Raw genomic sequence first — 19,061 nt, 5'->3', positions numbered from 1 at the left:
TGTACAAATGGAAGGGATGATTTTTGGTTGTCGCAGTGATTGGCAGTGACACTATTGGCATTAGGTGAATGGAGTGTACGAAATGCAGACGCCCAGAGATGCTTGGGAGCGTCCGCACCAGGGGGCGCCATTCTGCGTCTCCCAGGACTTGCAAATGTCCCGCTGACATTCTCATAGAATGTTACTTAGTTATACACAAAAGCCTCATCAGTTAGTACTTTATGTAATGGCAATTTTTATTTAGTGCTCACCTCTGTTCTTTGGCTTTTCCTTATGTCTTGTTTGAAATGACTTTGATCACCTGACTTTTCTTAAATCCAAATGGTTAAAGTGGGTGTAACTATTGACCACTGCATCATGGCTTCTCACGTGGTTGTCTCCAGCAGTTGCAAACGGAAACAAGTGTATTCAGAAATTACTTATTTCTCCTTTGTATTTCAGTTTTGGCATTAAATTGCTTTTCTCAAAAGCAACAACAAAAAACTGTTACAGGCTAGGTGCAGTGGCTCACACCTACCTGTAATCCTAACACTCTTGGGAGGCTGAGGCAGGATTGCTTGAGCCTAGGAGTTTGAGGCTGCAGTGAGCTATGATGATGCCACACCACTGTACGCAGGGTGACAGAGCAAGACTCTGTCTCAAAAAAACACAAAAAATAGAAAAATGTTATGTAAGTGGGGCTATATATGAATTTCATTTTAGGATAAAAAGGGAGCATAGTGTATGTCAAGGTTGGAACCCCGCAGCCCATGCACACTGCTTGTGAACCCAATAAGCACATGCTGGCTGGAAAAAAATGGGTGCAAGGGAACATTGTTCCAATTGAGCAGCAAGTGAGAGAAAGTAGCAATGAGCTATGAGCCACAGGAACTCTGGTTCTGATGGTTTCACTAAAAACCCAGATGGATACTTGGTCTTCCTTCCTTTTGACAACTGTTGCATGTTTTTCCTTGCAGTGCCATCTGCTTTTAGACATTCACTGTGGCCAGGATATCATTTAATTTGCTCTTCCTTCCTCTCTCTGTTATTCTTGGGGCTCATGTGGCTGTTACTGTGTAACCCTGGACCCAGTTGGTCATTGAGGTAGAGAGTAGAGCATAGAGACACCCCTAACCCTAAAACTGGCCACCGTGGACTGTGGCTCTGGGCCTGATTCAATTTTGTTTTCAAAGAATATTAGACTAAAGTGATTTACTTTTTCTTTATTGCCCTGGTACAGGAGAATACTAGTGCCGCTTTTCCTAGTCACTGACAATCACAGGGCCTCTGCCAGCCCCTGCTGGGCTCAGTGAGAGTTTTGCAAAGACCGGAAGTCTCTGCCCTAATCTGCAGCATAATAGGAGAGACTATATGTAAACAAAAGGAAATGAAAGGGTCAACAGAGAGTTAGGTAGCTGTACAGTGGAAAATTCCTAAGACCCACGTTGGCATGGAGGTTACAAGTGACAAACTCAAATGGACTTAAACAGAAAGGTCATTGATTAGGTACAAGAGTACCTTAATCAAATTGACCAGCTTCAGGTATAGCTGGATCCAGGGATTTGAATGAGTTTGTTTCAACACAATCTCCCCTGCCCTCTGCCTTTTCTGTGTTTTTCTCTTTTTTGCTTTTGTTTTCAGGCAGGTTTTCCCCACCTTGGTAGTAAGACAGCGACTAGCAGCTCTAGAATTTCATCATATTGAGCTCAGTGACCCTAGGAAAGAGTGCTCCAAGCTAATTTGCCAATTAGCTCCCACAAAAAGCCCCAGAAAAGGCTCTCAGTGGCTTGGCCTGGGTCACCTGCCCATCCTTGAACCAACTGCTGGCTAGGGAATGCAGCAATTGTATTGGTCAGCGTAGGTCACATGACACCCCCCCCCCCCAGCTTGGGGTCAGCCTTGGCCAAATCAGAAAGGGGTCTGGAGGCTGGGCAGGCGGAAACATCACCTGTCCACTAGACGGGCAGAAGGAAAGTGCGAGGTTTGTCCAGGATGGTGTTCTGGAGTTTTCTATGTGCTCTGTCCCAAATGACATCTTATGCCAAAGAGGGGAGATTGGGGCTGGGTCCTTTCTCTGCCAAGCCCTGCATTTCCCTTCCCTGTATTTTCTGGGTTTGCAGGGCTACTATACCTCTGCACTTTGGTTATTAAAAATAAGAATTTAGACTGACCTTGGGCTTACTTCTTGAAGGTCTCAGGGTTAGCATCTGGTCCTGGAATGGGGGAGTGCGTATGTGTGTGTGCATGTGTGAGTGTGGGGTGTGTGTGCATGATGTGTACATGTGTCAGCGTGGTGCATGTGCATCATGTGTGCATGTGTGAGCGTGGGGTGTGTGTGCATGATGTGTGCATGTGTGAGCGTGGGGTGTGTGTGCATGATGTGTGCATGTGTGAGCGTGGTGCATGTGCATGATGTGTGCATGTGTGAGCGTGGGGTGTGTGTGCATGATGTGTGCATGTGTGAGCGTGGTGCGTGTGCATGATGTGTGCATGTGTGAGTGTATGTATGCATCACATGTGAGTTTCAGTTGTGTGTGTGTGTGTGTGTGTGTGTGTGTTTGCCGGGTGGGAGGGTCACTGCTTAGAAAGCAGGAGGGGCTTCTCTCCCCCACCTGGTTTTCCTCCCCTTCCCTCCAGGTCCCTGCCACTCTCTGCAGTTCCCAATGTCCTGGCCTTCAGCCTGTGGTCAGCTTGTTATAACAGGGCCGACTTCAATTTCAAAGTCATGGGTAGCCATGTATGTGGAAAATGATAAAAGAACTGTGTTTTTTCATTGTCAGGGCAAATGGCCCAAGTGGATTTATGCTTCTCAGCAGGAAGGGGCCTGGGACACGGGATGGGACCTTTTTAGGGGAGACACTCAGTGGGGCCCAGAGTTACCCAGTGTGGCCTTCGCAGTCACAGCCTGGGGTTCACACGCTGGCTGGGCTGCGTGTGGGCAGGTGGACAGGTGCACCCTGCTTGCCTGCTGTGTGCCTGGAAGACTGCTGGGATCGGGGTAAAGACTCTGTGGCTGTGGAGACGCAGCTTAGTCACCTGAGGGGTACAGAGAGGCAAACCTTCAGGCCCTGGGGGTGGAGCAGAATGGGGGTGTCCCCGCACATCCATGTGACAAAGGCAGTGGTTTCCAAAGGCCAGTCCAAGTATTGGGACCTGACTCTGCAGCAGGCTCGCCTGGAGAGCGCGCCCGAGTGCAGACCCGCGGTCTCACCCCGCACGTCTGCAGCAATGGCGGGCGAGAATCTACAGTATAACTGGTGCCCCCGGAGGATTCTTACACACAGCCCGAACAGGAAATTGGCATTTGGAGTCAAAGTAGTTGGGCTTTGGCATCAAAACTCTCAGCCTTAGCTCACAGTGGGAGGCCTCCTTCTGAGCCTCAGTTTCTTCATCTGTGAAATCGAGATAATCCCTAGCTACCTCGAAGGGTTGTTCTAGGACTCACAGGAGAGGCTGAGTGTGAAAGCGCTTTGCAGACCAAAGCGCTGCCTACATATTCTTCTTAACAGCAGCGGGAAAGACAACCTGGTGGTTTCCAAGGCTCCCCGCCGCTTTTCTCTGTGTCCACCAGGGGGCAGCAGGCGCGCGCAGTGAGGCCGCGGAGCAGTTTCTCCCAGCCGGTGGGTTCAGTGTCCCTGTCACATCCTCAGCAGTTCCTGGGCCATCGAGCCCCTGCAGGGCCCGGAGCCCCGGGGAAGTCGAGGTGGCTCCAGAAAGTTTCTTCAGAAACAGATTAAGTATATCGTCAATTATCTGTAGGCTCCAAGTGAAGTGTTCTATCCTCCCAAAGGAAGGACGCCACCGGAAACGGTAGTGACATTTTGGAAGCCAGGCTTGAGATGCCAGGCTGCAAGTTCACGGTAGGTCTCCCAACACGTTAGCTCTTGAACTCAATGCATTCATTCATTCATCACGCACCAGACTTGAGCTGAGCCCCTTCTCTGTGCCCGGCCCTCGCCAGGCCAGGCGGGGGGAGACGGGGGTGGGGGGAGGGGGGGCTCAGGCGCTGATCTGCCCTGAGGGTCCCGGTCTTTGAGGGCACACGGGTTTCTGCAGGGTTGCCCGGGCGGCTGGTGCTCGTCTCAGCTCTTCACGGGTGCCAACTGACGCGAGTCCTGTGAGGTAGGTGTTATATGTTATTCCCTCCACTTGACAGAGGGGGAAACTGAGGCCCAGAGAAATTAAATCGAGATCACACATCTAGGGGAGAAGCGGGGATTTGGACACCGCAGTCTGGCTGCGGGGCCCGCGCTCTCCCTGGTGGGCTGGGGCAGGCAGACGTGATAACGACCTGTGCCTTGGGCCCTCCCTGTTCCCAGGCATGCTGACCCCTTGCTGCGAGTTGGGGCGCGAACGGTGGGGCGACCCTGGGGTGCGCCCTGTACCTGTGGACACCCCAGCCCCGGTGGGGCGACCCGGGGGTGCGCCCTGTACCTGTGGACGCCCCAGCCCCAGTGGGGCGACTCGTGGGTGCGCTCTGTACCCCACGCCAGCCCCAGAACCCATGGCTGTAGCCATAGTTTATTTGGGAATTACCTTCCAAGTGAATTATTCCCACTGGAAGCCTTGGCTCGGGATCTACTTCTGGGGTATAGTCCTGCTTATGCCACTGTATCTTCCAGAATTTTGTATGCTTTAAGGAACTAAGGGCTAAGTCTTATCCAAAGTTGTAGCCCCAGAGCAGAGTGTGCAAGGGATGGACGAATTGAGTCAGAGGCTACAAAGATTTGGGGGGCATTGCTGTGCCCTGTGGAGGACAGTGAAGGTCCCTCAGACTAGATGACTTTGAGCTGCTCTCTCTGGATCCGCCCCCCCCCCTTAACTCTGGATTGGAGGGCGCCCTCCCTCCCTGATCTCCTCCTCGCCTGTTAAACCCGCGCCCTGCTCTGAGGTCTCAGAAAGCTGCGAGCCAGCCCCGAGCCCCAGGGCCTCTGTACTCGCTCTTGCAGTCTCAAGGCATCTTCTTCCTGCGTGTTTATCCGACATGTTAAACTTGGTTGCTTCTGCTTGACTTTTCTGTAGTCATCTGTGGCCACAGATAACCTCCTGAGCCTCAGTTTCTATATCTGTAAAATGGGGATGGTGATGCTTCCCTCACAGGGTGCCTGTGAGTCTCCAATATGATGGGCTTTGAGAACCGGCTTCGTTAGCCCCTGTTCCTGCTGGCCCTGTGCTCTGCCTGGGCGCGGGCGGCTCAGTCACTGGCTGTCGTCATCCCCCACCGTCTCCAGGCCCGGCTCTCCTCCAGTCTGACCCCTCCCTGCCCTGACGGTGTCCTGGGTTCCTAGAAGAGATCAGAAGAGATATTCCAATTCTTTCTGGCAAGAAACCCAAGCCTCCCACTTCAAGGGCTCATGTCCAGAAGCCCCCCGACACTCCAACCAGGAGACCCCAGCACAGCGTTTGGACTTTGTTGGACTGACAGAACCTTTATCCCTTTCCCACCTTGGGTCGTACTGCAAAGCCCTGTGTGACTCGTCTATCCTAGCCCGGGGAGTAGGGGGGATGCTGTGGTCCTTCCCAATTCCTGTTTTTGTTTTTTTAACCGATCCCGCAGATAATAATGACAAACACTTACTAAGCCTGTCTTGAGCACCAGGCACTGTTTTGGAATGTTTAGAATGTTTACTATTTCACAAGTGTTAGACTCAATCTTTACAACAATCTTACGAAGTAGAGACTGTTTTTTCCCCCATTTTACAGATGAGAAGACTGAGGCCCAGAGAGCTTAAATAATCACTTGCCCAAAGTCCCAGAGCCAGGGAGCACAGAGCACGGCCGTCTGGCCTGAAATCCTGGGTGGATATGCAGTGTGCCGGTGTAGACAGTGCACCTGTATGTGTGTTATCGCCAGGGACCAGCCAATAGACAGCGGGCTCCACACACCCCCACCCAGGGTCTGCTGGATGAGGCTGGGTGGGCAGAGCAGCTTGCCTGCCCGTGGGCGCCTGCTGGGAGGAAATGGGTTGTTCTAGGGTATAAGTTTTGGGCTCAACTCACATTGTTGCTAAGGTTGGCTTCACCTCTTTTGCAAGGTGGGTGTGCCCTGGGTAATGAGAGTGGAAATACCCTCATTTTGGAAGGCAAGTAAGGGCCCCATCCATGACTTCCTGTTTGTGTCATTGCCCAGGGCAAGGTGACTAATAGAGCCCTGTGTGACCTCCTCCCTGCTGACCATTCATGGGACTAGAAGTACTTATAATATATATTATATAAGGCATGATATGTGGAATGCACACCTACCCCATATGTATGTGTATATATGTTGTAAAACAATCTTTACCTTTGGCTAAATCCTAGCTATGCCTCTTCCTGGCACTGACACTCTGGCTTGTCGATTTCTGTGAAGAGTCTGCTCATGTGCAAATTGCGTGTGCTAGTGGTACCTACTCCTGCTGGGTCTGCCGTGAGGACGAGAGATACGGAATTCACGGAAAGCCCTGAGAACACAGCCTAGCACATGCTAAGCGCTCAATAATTATTACTACTTTAATCCAATGTCACGTATTTCTGTCATTGTTACTGTAACTTTTATTTTGGAGAATCACTGTGGGACTTAAATGCCTAAATGGAATAATGCCTGGCCGAGAGCAAGTGCTCATTAGTGGGTGCTTTATGTTATTTTTTGGTTATTGTATTTTACAAAGCTCTTTGTCCCTGATTTGATCCCCACCCCAGATCTAGGGGAAAGCTGGGATTTCTTTTCTTATTTGAAAATTATTGAAACAGATACGTACAAAAAAGCAAAATGTCTTGTTCCAGGTTTCTTAATGAGTAAGTATAAAGCTGTGACTGAAAGTCCAAGTGTCTGGCCTCAAAACCTTCCATCCTTCCTCCTGACCACGAATTCTTATCCAGAGATTAGGCATTGAGGCTTCTTTACAAAGTGGGTGCTTTGTAAAATAACATAAAGCACCCACTAATGAAGCCTCCTGTTACAGAAGAGCACAGCCCCTCAGAGCACACAGCCACTAGCTGCCCACTGTGTTCGGACCGTTGGCGTCCTCCCAACCTAAGCCCCAGTGTGACAGTGCTAAGAGGGGGCCCTGGGATGTGATTAGGCCGCAAGGGTGGGGCCCTCCTGAATGGGTCCCGAGAGCCCTTGTAAGAAGAGAGCTATCTCTCTTCCCACCACGTGCAGGCACAAGGAGAAGTCAGCTGTCTGCAGCCTGGAAGAGGACCTTCGCCACAACCCAACCACGCTGGCAGCCTGACCGTGGACTTCCCGCCTCCAGAACTGCGAGAAATAAATTTCTGTTGTCTGTGAGCCACCCAGTTTCTGGTACTGTGAAACAGCAGCCCAAATGGACAAAGACACTTCTGAATTATTTACAAAAATTCTGTTCCATCTACCATCTCAATTTGGTACTCTTATATGTCCTTTGCGGCCCATTTATTAATAATTTGAAACCCATTTCAAAGATGAGAAACCTGAGGTTCAAAGAAGTTGAACGTTCTGCCCAAAGTCATGCAGTGGGTTGGGCCAGAGTGGGGCTTCTGGCTTCCAGTTGTCCAGTGTGGCATTGAAGAAAGAGTCCCTTTGAAGCCAGAGGCTGGGGGTGTCCCAAGGAGCACTGCCTCCACAGAGCACACCCTTTCCTTCCCCGTCCTCACCCCCCTGGCCACCCCAGCGGCTGCGACTGTGCTCGAGGCCCAGGCTCTGGTGTGGCCTCCGTCCCCTCCTGTAGCCGATGCCTGCTGGTGAGCCGGCCGTGCCTGGGACCCCAGCGCTGCCCCCTTCTCACTGCACAGACCGGGTGTGGACCTTCCCAGTGCCTCTCCCAGCGCTGGACCCCGGCCCTGAGTCCCCATTCTGCACTCTGATCTCAGATCCACCAGCTTGCAGTCACCTGTCCGCTGTGTGGCTGAGGCGGGGCTCTCACCCGTCACACCTGCTGCCTCGGACAAGGGCAGGACACCCGAAGGCAGGCAGAGGGAGGTGTGCAGGGGAGGACAGTTGTTGCTGACAAATAGCAGAAAGAAAATAGAGATGTATGTGTGGGCATTAGGACACTTGGTTGCAAGTAACAGAAATCCACCTACCGTCCTCGGTGAAGCTCTTTACTGACCCACAGACCTGAAAAATGTGGGTGTAGCACGGGCTGTGGGCTGGGGTGTTCCCAGGAGTTCAAACAGTGCCGTTGGGAACCTGTTTCTCTCCACCTCCCACCTGGGCTTCCCTGTCCTGCTAGTGGCGAGACGTCCACCCTCGGCTCCAGGCTTCCTGGGACTCTACCAGGAAGAGTTAACGCATTTCTGCCGCCACGAGCACATGGCTGTCCTGCTTGCTCCGGAAATGTTTCCAGAACTGAGGTTCCTTGTGCCAAACAGCCTGGCTTGAGCCAGCCTAGAACCAGTCACTACTGCCCTGTGGTGAAATGAGCCGAGTACCCCGGCCTGGATCCAGGGGACGAAACCGGCCCCGGGACGACAGTTTGTGCGAAGAGAGAGGGAAGGCTGGTTCCCTCAGGAAGACTCACCTGCCATTTCCAGAAGGGAGGGGAATCCAGGCAGCAAAACAACCAGTGACCAGGGCTGTGTGTGTGCTCACGCTGGACACGGGGTGTCCTCAACCAACCTCCTTCCTCATGAGACTGTAAGCTTGGACGTGGTCAATGTCACACGTGGACCCGATAAGCAATGGGGTGGGGGGCTGCCTCTGAGGACGCGGGGGCTGGGCCGGGCTCCATCTGAAGCCAGGCCGGGCAATCAGGCTCTCAACTTTCCTCCCTTCCTGCGGCCCATGGTGGCCAGTGGTGACCGCCCTGCCTCACGCGGGGAGACTGTAGAGGAGGACAAGACTCGATTGTTCCTCAGGGACATACTCTAGTCAGGTGGTGCGGAACGCAGCCTCTGCACGGAGAGAGAGGGGACGAGGACAGGCCCGGCTGCAGAGCCCTGTGTGGTTTGCCCTTGGGCAGCGACGGGCAGCCGCGGGCAGGTGGCTTTGGGCACGAGGGAATGCAAACCCTTGCGGGGAACAGATCTGACCCAATCATACAGACATGAAAAGCCTGCTGGCCTGAAGCATCTGCTTATTTTTCTCATTCCTCTGGCTTGGCTCAGAGAAAGTTTCCTCAAAGAAACATCCAGGCAGTGGCTGCCCCTGACGGCTGCAGAAAAGCCTCCTTAGTTTTGCCCCGGAGCATATAGCTGGAGACGCAGCCCATGATCCGCGAAGGGATGGGATTGGCGTTGACAGACACAAGTTTATCCAGATCAATTAGGGAAAATTATTTTTTGCAACATTCCCCAAGCAAAGTTTGGCAGCTAATAATGAGTTTGATTTGTGCAACGTGAATGACAAAAATGTGAAATGAGATGAGAAAGCTATTTGCTAGATTGCCCCTCGGGAGGAGGAAGAGCGCAGGGTGCTCTCTAAATTGCTCTGCATAAGTATGGAGGGAGAAGTGCGAAGCTGGGGAGGGAACGACTGGATGAGGCAAAGCTGACCCAGTGTGGACAAGGGCAGGGCAGAGGGAAAATGCCAGCACTGCTGAGAAGGGCCTGAGGGATGCTGACCTGTCAGGCGAGAACTTTCAAGGGGACTCCTGGGCGGGGCTCCCTGGGAACTTACATACTGTCTGCAGAAACTGTCAGAAATGCCCAAATGCGTGGTGGGCTCAGTCTGCTCTTTTTGCCTCTCCAGATCCTCTCTTGACCCTTCTCCCCTCTGGTCTGGGCCCTGGGAAGCCATCCTGCCTGGACTCCCTTGGTTTCCTTTGGGTTTGGCCAATGAGAAACTTCCCTTTGGGTCTGGCCAACAAGGAGTGTTGGATTTGGCAGGCTACGGTCTGAATGTCTGTGTCCCCCCAGAATTCACAGGTTGAAACCTTAACCTTCTGTGTGATGGTAGTAGGAGGTGGGGCCTTTGGGAGGTGATCAGGTCATGAGGGTGGAGCCCTCATGAATGGGATTAGTGCCCTCATAAGAAGAGACGTGAGAGTTAGATCTTGCCGTCTGCTCTCCACCACGTGGCGATAAAAGAAGTTGTCGCCTGTGGACTAGAAAGCAGCCCTCACCAGACACCAGATCTGCCAGCACCTTGATCTTGGGCTTCAGCCTCCAGAACTGGGAGAAACAGATTTCTGTTGTCACAAGCCACCCAGCCTACGGTGTTCTGCTAGAGCAGCCTGACCTGAGGTAAGTCGCTTCACTTGGGTTGGGCCAATAGGGAGCTTTGGATTTGGCCAATGAGGAGCTTCCATTTAGGTCTGGAAAGGAGGAGAGTGTGATTGGGGACCTGTTCCCCCACCCACCTCCACTGCTGCGTTGCCTTGGGCCGGCTGTGTCTCAGCTGTGGCAGGTGACCTGTCCCCGTGGCCTTCTCCCTCTCTTGGTTCTCTTGAGCCGAGTGTCCTTGAGCCCTGCTGTTGCTGGCTCCAGGGAGCCACATGCCCCCTGGGGTTCCTCCGCACCTTGGCCACACCATTATAAAGTTCCCTCCACTAGATACTCCCCGGATGAACCTAGTGTGAGGGCGCTGGCTGTTCCTGCCGGGACTCTGGCCCGCTTGGGGCAAGTGCCTTTCCTGCGCAGCCTGTGCGGGGGTTGGTGCTGCGTCCCGGCACCAGCCTGAAGCAGCAAGTTCACGCAACGGAAGAGCTGACGTGTAGGTCATAGCAAATACGTTCAGGAGCTTTCCGGAAATTTCCCAGCAGCCTGGCTGCCCCTTGAAGCCATGGCCTCTTAGAACTCTAAACTTTGAGACTCAAAATATCAGAGTGACCCCAGGAGACTCAAAATATCAGAGTGACCCAGGCTGAGGCCTGTCGGGCCATGATGGAGTGGTTCTTCATAACCAAGGCCAGCAACAACCAGGATCTCAAGGCTCAGAGGTCGGGGATGGAGAATTGCTGAATGTGACCATTTCACTGATGTGGAAACTGAGGCCACAGAGGTTAAAGGTTACATGTCGAGTAGACAGCAGCACTGAGAGAGCTGTAGAAACATGAAAACAGGATAAGACAAGGTGTCAGCCAGAGGAGATGTCAGACAAATGAACATGGAACTGGAGCTGGCCAAACGGAAGGGAATGCAGAGCAGAGTGTTTACTGACCACATCTAGGCCAGTCAGCTAGGAGGGTCTGGGGCGCCGAGATTGGGAAGATGTTCCTCTGTTTTTCTGTTTGCAAAAGTGATTCACATTCTCTGCAGAATATTTGAAAAATATGGCATAAAAGAAAAATCACCCAGGATCTTACCACTTAGACATAACTCAGTTACTATTTTAATGTATTTCCCTCCACGCTTTTTTCTTCAGTTTAGCTGCGGTCATTCTGTTCTCATAACTTTGTTTTCTATTTCTTTGTCTTGGCATTATGAGTTAATATTCTTCAAAAACATAATTTTTTAAAATTTCTAGTTCTTCTATTATATAGATTACTGTAATTTGTTTATAGAACCATTCCCATAATGATGGCATTTAATATTTTTCTTTTAGTCTCTAATTTTTAGTCTTTTGCTATTATAGTTAATGATACTTATACATACGTATATAACTAATGTATAAAATTTCCTGCTTGCATATTTGTGATCATCTCTAACTATTTCCTTCATTCAGAGCCCTAAAAGTGGAAATTATGGCACGATAAAAAACATGGACATTTTTAATAACTCCTGATAGATGTTTATGACTTGCTTTCCAGAAAAGTTGTACAGCAGGTCGCCAAATACCGACATGCATTCAACATCGTTTTGGCCGGGCCGCTGCCTGTGTGGAGCCTTCGTGCTCTCCCTGCGTCTGACGGTTTCTCGGGTACTCTGGTTTCCTCCCGCATCCCAAAGATGCGCCCGTCAGGGTCACTGGCCTGAGTGTGGGGAGGGTGTGAGCGCGCGCTGTGGCGGGACGGTGTCCTGCCCAGGGTTGTTCCCGCCTGGTGTCCTGAGCTGCCAGGACAGGCTCCAGCCACCTGTGCCTTGAACTGGAATAAGCAGGTTGGAAAATGAATGAGTGAATACAAATACTGTAAAATAAAAATGTATAGTCCGTGATAATCACACAAAAGTACAACAATCAAAGATTGGATTAAAAAGCACACAGCAAGCTTCCCTATTAGGTGTCGTTTGGTTGTGAACTGCGTGGGGGCAGGAGGTGCTCCTGACGGTGTCACCTTTGCAGACTGTCGTGCCTTGATGTACCCACCCCCACCACGACCACCACCGCTCACGATGCATCAAAGTTGGGTAAATAATTATCTTATTTGTTTTTATTCATCTTTTTTAAATGTATGTGTAGCTCACATTTATTTCAATGTTTAATATTAGAGATGCTTTGGTCTTTATTTAGAAGTTTGATGATATATTTGTGACTAGAGATATCTGTAGGAACTTTATTATATCAATTAGCCTATAGTAGAGTTGGTTTTGTTTTACATCATTTTGCTTAAAGTTGCAATTTCCAGGAACCGTGTACTGACACCATTTCTCCTGCCAGCCACCTAGGAGAGTGTGGGTCTCAATATATCTTTGCCCGTGTGGAGTTTGGTAGGGGCTCTCTTCAAAGCCTTGGCTCCACCCCCAGGTGCTAGCCCCACCCCCAAGTCTTGGCCCCGCCCCCATGTCCAGCCCCACCCCCAGGTCCCCTTCTATTGATCTTAAAGGTAAGGCAGAAGCCTGTTAGGCAAGGCATGTGGTGCCCAAGGGTTCCAAGAGTAATATGTCTATTTTCTACTTTCCAGATGTTTCTTCCCTCTGGGGCCAATTCTGCCACTCCCTGGAAAGTGCTGTGATGACCTTGGGCTTGAGCCCAAAGCGCACAGGAGAGTTTTGGCAGGTTGATGGTGTGCTGGTGCCAACCCACTTAAAGCAGAAACGCTGTACGTTGAGTTCACATGGAGGAACACATCTCCGTCTGCCTCACATGGATTCCGAGGGCACCGCAGCCTCCTTCAGAGACTTCCTGGGCAGCCAGGTCCCTTTGGAGAAGTGCACAGGACGTGGTTTAGAAAGGATTTATTTATGGGCTGTTGATGGAAGGGTAGGCACAGTGTGGAGACCTGGAGACACGGGCCTGTAGACACCATTATTATTAATAGCACAGAGTCAACAATAGTTTAAGAAGTGGAAAATCAGCCTCTCTGAGTCTTAGCTTCCTCATCTGTGTGGGTTTTAGTGTTGGAAAAGTTTTCCATGGCCTTTTCAATTGAGCACACGCCTACCCGTGCTGATGGGCGTGTGTATGCCTGCACGTGAGTATACACATGCAAACACACGTTCAAAATTTATGTTCTGTTGCATCATTCACTTGCTGGATGGTAGATAGACTCTAACTCTTATTTATTTTAATTTTTAATTTCTTCCTACCTAGCCTGATGCTGGAAATACACTTAGTGGATTATTAGTAGTAGCTGTTAAAACCCTGAATAAGGCCCTACTACTACCCTGGGGCCCCACCATTTCCTGTGACTAGGTACAGCTCATTTTAATATTAACTTTAAAAATATGATCGAGAAAGTTGATCTGCAGAGCAGAGCTTGCATTTGGGCTCGTCCAGTGTTTACGCAGTCACCCTGCATTTCATCTTCTCCCTGAGTGTGGACAGCTTAGAGTTGTTGGATGTGACCATCTTACAGATGTGGAAACTGAGGCTGGGAGAGGAGACATGTCTAGCCCAAGAGTACCCCTTGATGAGTGGTGGAACCAGGATGAGAATGCAGAGCTCCAGAGTCCAGGCTGGTGCTTTACTTATTTTACCCATGGTTCTAAAGAAGTAAAATCCCTTAGAAAACGTGTCCTACATGGATTCTCTCAATTCATAAACAGATGGAAGTAGCGGGCAGGGTATGTGTGGCCCAGAGCCTCATCCACTGCAGGCTTCTGAAGCAATTCTGTGGATCTCTGCAGTTCTGCTTAGAAACTCCTGGTGTCCCCCAAGCAGCCTGCCCCACTTGTTCCTTATTGTCCCATCCTTTTATCATTCAGCAAACTTGTGATGAGCACTCATCACATCTAGGCTCCATGCGCAGCTAAGCGACATACCTGCTGTCCTTCAAATAAATTCCCTGTCTTTGCCGTTTTCTTTTCTCAAATTACTCAGAGTTACCTGTTTCTTTCCATAAAGAAATCCTAATAGGTGTAAGGAGTTTATGCTATTTAGGCGGTGAATTCTTTTGAAAGATTTTAGGCAGGGGAGAGTCAGGGACAGATTCGAGTCTTCTGTAGATTATGGTGGTGACTTGGCAGGGATGGCTTGTTCCCAGGGAGCAGGGGAGATAGGAATCAGGCAGAGCGGGTAGTAGTATTGAGGTGCAGGAAGGAGATACTGAAAGTCTAAGCTAGGTCCCTGACTGAACCAAAGGCAGGAAGGTGATTAAGAGCTTGGGCTCTAAGGACAGACCTGTGTTCAAATCCTGACTCTACTGCTTACTTGCTGTGTATACACGGGCAAGTCACTTGACCTCTCCACGTCTGTTTCATCGTCCGTAAGACAGGCTGGACAGCAGCATCTCTGCTGGTGAGGGATCTACCGAAGCAACTCAAATGGAGGAGAAGCACAGTGTGGCTCACAGAAGCATTCAGTAAACACTGTCAGCTGTCGATGGCGGCGACGATGCTGCTGGCGACGGTGATGGTGGTAGTGATGACGATGAGAACAGTGACGATAATGATGTTCGTGATGGTGATGGTGATGACAGTGGTGATCCTGGTGATGGTGATGATGATGACAGGGATGATAATGACATTGGTGATGATGGTAATGACAGTGATAGTGATGACGGTGATGACAGTGACAGTGATGACGGTGATGACAGTAGTGATGATAATGACATTGGTGATGATGGTGATGACAGTGATGAAGATAGTGATGATGATGGTGATGATGGTGAGAGGATGGTGTTGATGATAGTGATGATGATGATGATGTTTGGCGATGACAGTGAGGATGGCCATGGTGATGGTGATGATAATGACGGTTAAAACCATGAACAATGGAGATGATTAGTGAGATCTGAGAGAAAAGTCAGATAAGACTCCTGGAGTTCTAGGCTAGGGGACTGAGGAAGCCCTTTTTTAAGATTTAAAAAACATACAAAATATATGCATATGGTCCTACGCTTTTGTAGGATTTGGAAAGTTGGGTATCGTAATCCCAATCAATTAAGGTTGCTTTCTCTTTCCACTCTGTTCCCCTCCTCGAGGGGATCTCGTGTGTTGGGTGGTGCTGGGGGACTTCAGGAAGGGCTCCCGCAACGCAGACTTCCTTGGCTTTCTGTTAAATCTGTCTCTGTTTCTTCACAATTTGCAGAATATCTGAATTATGTTTATACAACATTTCTTTATATTGTCTTATGGTTGTACATGGGAAACCGACATCATTTCCACAAGTAGAAAATGGCTATAGAATTAAATATGATGAAAATCAAAAGAAGTTATTCTATTTTAGTTAGATACTATGGCCTGCGGACACTCCAAACCTGAGGCTTGTTCTTTTTTTGCTAAAAAGGGAGATTAGCTAGTGTTACAAGGGTGTTGAAGACATACTGGCACCAAAGTGAGACTTTCTCCTTGAAGTAACCAGCAACATTTGAAGAGAAGTGACAGAATATGGTAAATTTCTCACTGTGTGAGCCAGTGTTATTGAATGCTGAGTCTGTGGACCACTTAAAGCCATGTCCCAAGCGGCCAGTGATACTCATCCTACACCATGGACAGTCCTACCCCAAGACAGGCTGTCATATCGCATACCATGTGACTGCGCTATGCAGGACCTGTGGAAACTGACATCAACAGGTGGACACAGGTAAAAATTAGCTCATAACTAATCAGCTTGGCCTCCCGGCCCGGCTTCTGCAGGCAGGCGAAAGGGTAGGCATCGTCAAACAAGGCTGCTATTTAGAGAAGGCATCCGAGCAGCTGGGTCTGGGCTGGGCCAGGCTCTGCAGAGGGATTGCTCAAATCTCCAAAGCAGACGTGCTGGTGAGGTCACTGGAGCCAGGAGGCGATAGCCCAGCTCAGAGATCACCATGAAGCAATTGTGGGGGGACAAGAAACCCCCCATTCTCTTCTTCAGAGGACCCTCCTCCCCCTGAAGGAGGCTGAAGCGGTAAATTGGTCCCCTAGAAAAGAAATGAGGATGAGCAACATTTTTGCCATGGTTTTAATAAGTGTACTTTTCTCAAGCCCTGTCCCGCGTTCAGTAGCAGTTTGATCAGGTGACCTCCAGGAAGACTAATAAGCACTAACGTAATTATGGATCCAAATTTGACTTTTGCAAAACATTTGCATCCTTTTAAAATTCTCTTTCTAGGCTGTGACATTAGCAGTGATGCTCAAAATATTGGCAGCATCTTCTTTTTTCAATCTTTAATTATAGAACGTTTCAAACATATACAAGAGTAGAGAGATTAGTATATATAATGAGCCCTCTTATACTCCAGTGATTATTAACTTGTCTATTACCACTACCCACCTTCTGGCAACACAGTAGGTCATTCTGAAAGAAATCCTACAATCATGCATTCATTTCATACCCAAATACTTCAGAATGTATTAGGTTGAAGCTTGTGTCATTTCTGGTAGACAAACATATTTATTTAAAGTTGGGATAGGGTGGTGCAGTGGCTCATGCTTATAATCCTAGCATTCTGGGAGGCTGAGGCAGGATGATTGCTTGAGGTCAGGAGTTCAAGACGAGCTTGAGCAAGAGAGAGACCCTGTCTCTACACACACACAAAAAAAAAAAAAAAAGGAAAGAAAAGAAAAATTAGCTGGGCATGGTGGTGCACACCTGTAGTCCCAGATACTTGGGAGGCTGAGGCAGGAGAATCGCTTGAGCCCAGGAGTTTGAGGTTGCAGTGAGCTGTGATGATGCCACTGCACTCTAGCCCGGGCAACAGAGTGAGAGTCTGTCTCAAATACATAAATAAATAGATAAATAAAATCAAGTTGGTTTATTTGAGTGAGGATTCTAAAGTGGTCCACTCATTTTTGTAGCATCTTCATCTTGCTGCTTCTCTCAACATGTCTCCATCTTTCTTCTCATGTCTCCTGTGTTTAGAGTCAGCCCAAGAGGGAACATTTGAGAAGGAAGCGCAGTAGTCCCCTTCGTCCTTGGGGGCTACTTCCACGACCTCCAGTGGATGCTGAAACTGGATAGTCCAGACCCCATAGGTCCTGCGTTTTTCTCCCGTATAATCACAGTGGCAGGTGGTGTGGACAGCGTGGATATACCGGACAAAGGCATTAGTCACCTCCCAGGTAGGATGGAGAGGGACCGTGTCAGATTCCATCGTGATGCTCAAAACAGTGGCATGCAATTTAAAACTTAAGAATTATTTATTTCTGGAATTTTCCATTTAATATTTTCTGACTGTGGTTGACCAAGAACAACTGAAACTGCAGAAAGCAAAGCCCTGGATGAGGGGGGACTACTATAAATTTGTCCTTGGAATCCCTGAGCTCTTCTGGGTGTTGCCTGCTCTGTGAGACTCCCACCGCACTCCTTTAGGCACTCAGAAATTATATATTTTCTATGTCTTTCCGAATTTTTATTCTCAGCAAATTCTGAGTCCTTGACTCAGGTTCCAGAGATGAGAAAGCTGGTGTGCTGGGGGGTGCAGGGCCTCCTCGGTGCTTTCGGGCCCAGAGGGACTGACATTCCGAAGGACACGTGGAGGATGGGAGGAGACCGGGTCTGACCCTCAGCTTTGCCATTGCTCTGTGACCCTGGCCAAGTCACTCAACCGCTCTGGGCTCTGATGTCAGGTACCACAGAGAGAGCATTTGCTCCCTTTCTTTCCCACCACAGAATCGCGTCCGCTCTGGAGCAAAATGCCTGGCATGCAGAGAGCGCTCACTCACATCTGCCCAGCGACAGGCCAGTGTTCTCAGGAACCCGTGCGCCCCAAAGCCTCGCTGGTCACCCACACCCAAGACTCACCCAGCCCTGCCACTCAGCACGTCCCATCTCCTCCACTTCCTGCCCATGGTTGGGTGTCGTCTCCTCCCTGACTTGCTTGGCTGATTGAGAAGAAAGCCTTGCAGACTCCGTGGAGGGAGAAGTGGGCCGGCCCATGTCCTTGACCGAAAGTCCCCTTTCTGGGTGAGAGCCTGGGTCCCCTGCTGTGCTCTATTTTGGGCTCCATTTGGCAGGTGTCGCTTTGCTGAGGCCGGGGCCCTCAGGGACAAAAGGCCACAATCTGTTACAAGAATGGTAATTTGAGGAAACTTGGCCCCCTGCCCCTGGGGCTTCGGTGTTCTTTAGGACAAGTTGAGTGATGATATCATGGACTTAATTATCTTCTGGATTACCAGGGCCCTTGCCTCTGGGCTCCAGCCAGGTGAGGTCCCCAGGAGCCTAATTTAGGAAAAGGAGTCAGTGAGATGGCAGCTGCTGAAAGTGCTCAGCTCCCTCCTTCAGCCGGAGAATTTAAGAAAAAGACGCATTGATACACCTTGCTGTAGAGGTAGCTCTTCCCTTCTGAGGTCTCCCAGGAAAAAGGGCTCAGTTCTTGAAGATAAAGGGGCCCACAAAAGTCATCTTGGCCAGCTAATACCCTTCCCGGTACCCATAAGAGGTGATCATTCTGGTTGTGCTTAATTACTCCTAATGACGAGGAGCTCAGTCTCTGGAGACAACCTATTCATCACTGGACAGCTCTGACTGCTGGTCCTTGTCAGCCTGACTTCCACATAGCCCAAATATGCCTTGGTGTCACTGGCATTGCCCTGGTTTCACCCTGTGGAGACACACAGAACATGTTTAAATTCCTTTTCCTTGTGACAGCCCTTCAGATATTGGAAAGCAGCCCTCATGTCCCCCTGAGCTTCTTCTCTAGGCTAAACATAGCTCTTTCAGCCATTTCTCATATGACATGGCTTCAGTCCCCATCACTGTCCTTAACATTTTCCACTGCACAGGCACCAGTTTGTCACTGTCCTTCTTAAAGCGTGGGGCCCTGGAGGCTTTGAGCAAAGAGGAGTAGGACACTCACTGTGTTCTGACCCTCACCCGTCTGCTATCGCAGCTCTGCGTGGCGGACACCCCGTACTCACCGCCCACGACAGAACCTCCCCTGTCTTTGTCACACGTGCTGCTGTTAGGCTGTGCCACCCACTCTGGGATTTGGGCAGCTGCATTT

Source organism: Eulemur rufifrons, chromosome 7 (assembly GCF_041146395.1).
Source record: "Eulemur rufifrons isolate Redbay chromosome 7, OSU_ERuf_1, whole genome shotgun sequence".
Lineage (NCBI taxonomy): Eukaryota > Metazoa > Chordata > Mammalia > Primates > Lemuridae > Eulemur > Eulemur rufifrons.
The sequence above is the reverse complement of the archived record's forward strand: the minus strand, read 5'-3'. Positions refer to the sequence as shown.